The 6,230-nt window shown below is 40.2% G+C and overlaps 1 pseudogene; it reads left to right on the plus strand.

Annotated features, from left to right (window-relative positions):
* Positions 1–729: 729 nt before the first annotated feature.
* Positions 730–1,608, plus strand: LOC115507783 (annotated as a pseudogene).
* The last annotated feature ends 4,622 nt before the right edge of the window (positions 1,609–6,230 follow it).

The raw sequence follows: 6,230 nt of genomic DNA on the forward strand, positions 1-6,230 counted from the left end.
TATAGTTTTTTTGTTCCTTTATTCCCCTTTTCTTCCACCCTTTTCTAATATAAGAATTTAGTGCTATAAATTTACCTTCAACATTACTTTATTGCACAAAAGTTGATATTTGGTATTCATTTTTCATTCAGTTGCACATTATTTTTAATTTCCTTTTTACCTGTGACTATTTAGAGTTGCAGTGTTTATTTCAAAAGCTTTTGAGGGTTTACTGTTATATTTATGTTATTTATTTGTATATTGATTCTATTATTGTCAGCAAACATACTAAGTATGGTTTCAATTCTTTTAAATTTGTTGAAGTTACTTTTGTGGACCAATGTGGCCTATAGCTATTTTTCCACATACAAAATACTTTGCCACCTCCTTCTGGCCTCCGTAGTTTCAAGTGAGACATCTGCTACCTTTCTAATTGTTGTTTCCCTAGAGGTAATCCATCATTTCTCTCTGGCTGTGTTCAAAGATTTTCTTCGAAGATGTCCTGGCAGTGTGGTGTGGAGTGGCTGTCAGGGCCAGGAGAACAAGCACCCATGTCACTATCACTCCCAGAGCAGCCCAGGCCCCCCTTCTCTGCCCCACTGCGCTCTCAGATGCCAAGCACTGCAACTCCCTGCATGCAGTGAACTGGGCCACGGAGCTTCTGGGGCGATGTCCAGCCCTCCTGCCCAACCTGCTCTCCCACCAGTCGCCACCTCCACCCCCACTGCACAAAGAGCCCATGTATGAACCATGGAGGAGGCTTCACCCTGAGGCTGCAGCCAGCTGCACCTGGAGAAGCTGACCCTGGGGATCATGCACATCCTAAAATCTTCTCCAGGTGTAACAAAGGTGGCTATCATAGAAAAGCTGCCTGCTGAATGTCATATGATTTCTTCAGGGGAACAAAAAAGTAACTGCTTGCTATCAGAGGATGTGAAGAATTTTTATCTGATTAACAATGGCTTCCACATGACATGGAGTGTGAAGCTGGATGAGAACACCATTCCATTGGGCAGCATGGCAATTAATAGAATCTCAAAACTGACTCAACTCAACCAGTCTTCCATGTATTCACTCCCTAATGCACCAACCCTGGAAGACCTGGAAGATGATGCACTTGAAGCCAGTGAGAACCAGCCAGAGAAGCCTCACTTTGATTCTTGCAGTGTGATGTTTGAGCTGGATCCTTGGAAATGGGAATGGGAAGGTTTACCTTGTCTACAAAAGAGGGAAAGCAGCAGAAGCATAAGACATTGACTTCCGGTTCCTGGCCAGAGCATTACACTGGCATTTGATCACAGATACTTGTACTGGTTACTATTGCCTGCTCATCATGCACCTGGGCCTGCCGGAGTGGCAGTATGCCTTCACCAGCTATGGCATTAGCCCACAGGCCAAGCAATTGTTCAACACGTATAAACCCGTTACCTACAACACAAACCTGCTCACGGAAGAGACCTACTCCTTCATGAACAAGCTGGATCCCAGCAAAATGTTCAAGAGCAAGAGCAAGACCTTAATCTCCAAAAAGAAAGCTCCTGTATAGCCTACACGTGGCCAGAAAGGGCCCTCAGTCCTCCCTCCACCTCTAAATACTCTTCTAGCTCTGGAAACCCCATCCAGAAATGAGCATCACCACCTCCCCACCAGCCCCACAGCAATAATTTCCATGCACAGATATCCCAAGCCTCAGATTCTGTGTGTGGAACCATGTTTTTCTTCCTACATGAGTAAGCCAAATCCTAGGCCTTTTACTCCTGTTGGCATTAGCCAGGAGTTCAAAGGCGTACTCAGGTCTCCCCCAGGGTCATTTCTCCATCCAGCCTCCGAAAGCTGTGGAGCATTTGTTTAAGTAGATAAATAGATCTGTTAAGAGCTTCCCTCTCTTTCCACCCTCAGCCCTGGACACCCGTTAGCAATGATTAGAGAACTCCCCCAAATAAACCACTGATTTTGACCAGGCATTAAAACTGTGCCACTCAATTGGCAACCACTAGCCACATGTGGCTATTTAAACTATGTTAAACATTCCATTCCTCTGGGGTGCCAGGGTGGCTCAGTTGGTTAAGTGTCCGACTCTTGATTTCAGCTCAGGTCATCATGTGTTCATGTGTTTGAGCCCGGCAGTGAGAGTCTGCTTGGGATTCTCGCTTTCTCCCTCCTTCTGTATCTCTCCCCTGCTCATGTGCTTTCCCTCTCTCTCTCTCTCCCAAAACAATAAACAAAAAATTTTAAAAATTCAATTCCTCAATTGCAAAAAAAAAAAAAAAAAGGCTGTCTTTACTTTCTGTAAGTTTGATTATTATGTGCCTTGGTGTTTTTTAAAGTTTATTTATCTTAATTTGGATTTTCTCACATTACTAAATCTGTAATGTAGGTATAGACTTGTCATCAAATTTGGGAAATGTTTAGCCATTCAAATACTTTTTTCAAATATTTTTTAGCCTTATAATTTCATTTTCTCTTTATGGGATTCTTAATATATGAATATTATGTATTTTGTTATTCTTCCATGATTCCTGTGTCTCTGTTTATTTTTAGTTTATTTTCTGCATGTTGTTTAGATTAGGTAATCTGTTGATTTTTCTTTGAGCCCACTGATTCTTTCAACTATGGTTTTCAATGTATTTTTACACCTTTCAGTGATTTTTAATTTAAGTTAGTGTATTTTTCATTTCTATAATATCCTTTTGTTTTCTTTGTTTTTCTTTCTTTCTTTCTTTCTTTCTTTCTTTCTTTCTTGAGTAGAGAAAGAGAGAGGCAAGCACACGCTAGTTGGGGGGAGGGGCAGAGGAAAAGACAATCTTTTTTTTTTTTTTTTAATTTTTTTTTTCAACGTTTATTTATTTTTGGGACAGAGAGAGACAGAGCACGAACGGGGGAGGGGCAGAGAGAGAGGGAGACACAGAATCGGAAACAGGCTCCAGGCTCTGAGCCATCAGCCCAGAGCCCGACGCGGGGCTCGAACTCACAGACCGCGAGATCGTGACCTGGCTGAAGTCGGACGCTTAACCGACTGCGCCACCCAGGCGCCCCAGAGGAAAAGACAATCTTAAGCAAGCTCCATGCCCAGAGCAGAGCCTGACTTGGGGCGCAATTTCATGACCATGAGATCATGATGTAGGCTGAAATTAAAAGTCAGACGCTTAACCAACTGAGCCATCCGGGTGCACCCTTTTGTTCTTTTTATATCTTCTTTTTTTTTTTGCTGGGATTTTCTATTTTTTTTTAATTTGTTTCAAAAATATTTGTAATTGCTTTTTGAAGCAGTTATATTATGGCTGATTTAACATCCTTGTCAGAAAATTCCTTTACCTGAATTATCCAGTCTTGGTGTCTGTTTATTCTTTGCTAGTTTAAACTGTGATTTTATTTTATTTTTTGGTTTTTAGTATGCTTAGTGACTTTTTAAAAATTGTATCTTAGATAGTTTCCATTTTATTTTGTGTGACTCTGGTCTCTATTTTTAACCATGAAATCACTCTGTTTTAGGTGTAGTATGCATGTCAAAAGGTGAATAAATGTTCAACTCCACGTTGTGCCCTACTGACACCACTTTTGCAAATGCAAAGCACTGACTCACACGACCTTTTTGCTGGTTAGTAAGGATGGAATTTTAGCTTTCTTCTCAGCCTTACTTACTCCTCCTTGGAGACAACAAATCACTGACTGGAACTGCCTTATTGATGCTTCACAAGACTGGAAGTTTAATGCTCTGCTAGGCATAACTGACACTAGAATTGTGGGAAATCACAGTCAATGTTGACTGCCACAGCTGCTTACTGTCTTGTTTCATCAATTATTGCTGCCTGGAGGTAGAAATGTATCTCCACTGGTCTTTGCTGACATAGTGGAAACTAGTACAACCTCACACCATCGCCTTTCTGCCTTTGTGCTGCTATGTGGAAGTGCAAGATCAACATCTTGCTGCTTCTACTGACATCAGGGAAGGGGAAAGCAGTGTACAGTTTAGCATCACCTTGCACTGCTTCATTCCACCTCTTTGTGGGTGGGTTTTGGTGAACCTCATTTTCCTGCTAGTCCCTACTGACACCAGGGTTGTGGAAAAGCAAAGTCCCAAGTAGTCAGTCCCACATCACACTACCTCATTGCTTCCATGTGAGTACGGAAGGTGAGCATCCTACTGGGCCAAACTGACACCACCACTGCAAAAACAGAACACCAACTTACACTGCTTTGCACTAGCTAATTTCTGCCTCTTTGCCACTCATTACTACTAGGTCAGGGTGGATGGTCTGTTTCTCACTAGGCCCACTGACATTAAGGGGGGAATGTGAACTGCCATCTCACACCACCTGTTGTTCTATGTTGGAAGTAACAGTTTAGCTTTTCACTGTGCCCTGCTGAAACCAGGCATTTGCAAAACAGTGTACCAACTAGTGCTGCCTGTTTACTGTTCGTAGGGATGTAAATCCAGCTCTTATCTGGAACCCACTGACACTACCTCTGCAATAACAGAGTTCTAATTCACACCACCTGTTGCTTCTGGGTGGCAGCAACACTTTAGCTTTTCACTGGGTCCTGCTGACACCAGGGGTTGGAAAGCAGTGGATTGACTAGTAACACCTTATTGTTGTCTGGTGGAACTGGAAGTGTAGCTCCCCACTGGGATTAACTGAAACTATACTAGTTTGGAAAGAAAACTAAGCAGTCCTGCCTTTCTTTGTTTATTCAGCTTTATTGATGCTGAATGGGCATAGAAACCCAGCTCCTTGCTTGGCCCCACTGACACCACCCAGGAGGGTGAATCAAAACACCCTCTATTATCACCAAGCAGGGAGTGGAAGGTCAGTTCCTTGTTGATACCCATTAACATCACTTTTTCTGTGCCTGTTGGTATTTCTGAGTTGTAGGATTTATTTTTTCCCCAGTATCCCATTCAGTAAATGGAAGGCAAAATGAAAGTGCAGGAAACTGACCAAGTTCCTAAAGTTTCAAGGTACCTAAACAGTCCACCACTTTCCTTCCACTTTCAGAGTTGTTTTATGTTTTGTAATATTCATATTTTTGAGTTGTAAGATAGAGGACTAGAAAATATAGGTGCTACTCTATCCTCGCTAGAACCCAGTAGTATGTTTTTAAATATAGTCTACTTCTTACTATTAGAATATGAAGATGAAATTTTTTTGTACACTGGTTGTGGTCCCAGGTTCTTACTAACTTTATATACATTTGCATAATTTGTTCATAGATTCTTCTGGACTTACATGTATAGTTTTGTCACCTGTAAATAAAAACAACTTTTTTGTTTTCCTTTATAATAATTATACCTTTTATTAGTTTTTACTGCTTATTGCATTACTTAAGAACTCCATTGCAATAATGAATTAATGTGGGGATCATGGGCCTCCCTTTCTTATGCTGAAATCAAATAGGACTTTATTCAATATTTCCTCATTAAGTATATGTTATTTATCGGGTTTTTGAATATATGCTTCTATTAGTAGAGCTCCCCTCTATTCCAAACTTTTTGAGCTAAAAAACACATTATATGTCTGTATTGAATTTTATAAAATACATTTTCTCTGCCTCTTTTTCCCTTTCTTATATGATTTACATTGATTTTTTTGAATGTTAAAGCAATCTTGTATTTCTGGACTAAATATATCATTGGGTTATATAGTATAATATAGTATTTTTCATGTATCCTTGCATATAATTAGCTTTTATTTTGTTTAGGTTTTTTTTTTTTTTGGCTATGTTCAAGATCTATATAGCCTTGTAATATTCTTTTCATATGATAACTTAGTCATGTTTTCATATTAGTTATAGTAGTTTTATAAAACACATTGGGAATTGTTTGATATTATATATTCTCTGAAAGATTTTGTGTAGAGTTATTAAATAAATATATATTTCTTCTTAAAACAATTGAAAGAATTCACTAGTTAAGCCATCTGGATTTAAATTTATTTTTATGGGGAAGAGAGGAGATAAGATGGCAGAGAAGTAAGAGGACCCTGAGCTTGTCTCATCCTTTGAACACAGCTAGATCAACATCAAACCATTTTGAACACCTAGGAAATTGATCTGAGAATTAACAGAACAATCTGCATAATTTGAGAGAGAGAATGCAGCAGGTACATGGTGTGGAGAGGTGAATTGGGGGAGAGAAGAGCTGCAGTGCCACAGAGGGGAGGGAGCCATTTTTGCTGAGAGGTGAAAGACAGAGGAGAAGAAAAAGCAGCACACTGGGTTTGTGCAATAAAGCAGTCCCCTTGAAAGCAACT

This window comes from Lynx canadensis, chromosome X (assembly GCF_007474595.2).
Source record: "Lynx canadensis isolate LIC74 chromosome X, mLynCan4.pri.v2, whole genome shotgun sequence".
NCBI classification, from domain to species: Eukaryota; Metazoa; Chordata; class Mammalia; order Carnivora; family Felidae; genus Lynx; species Lynx canadensis.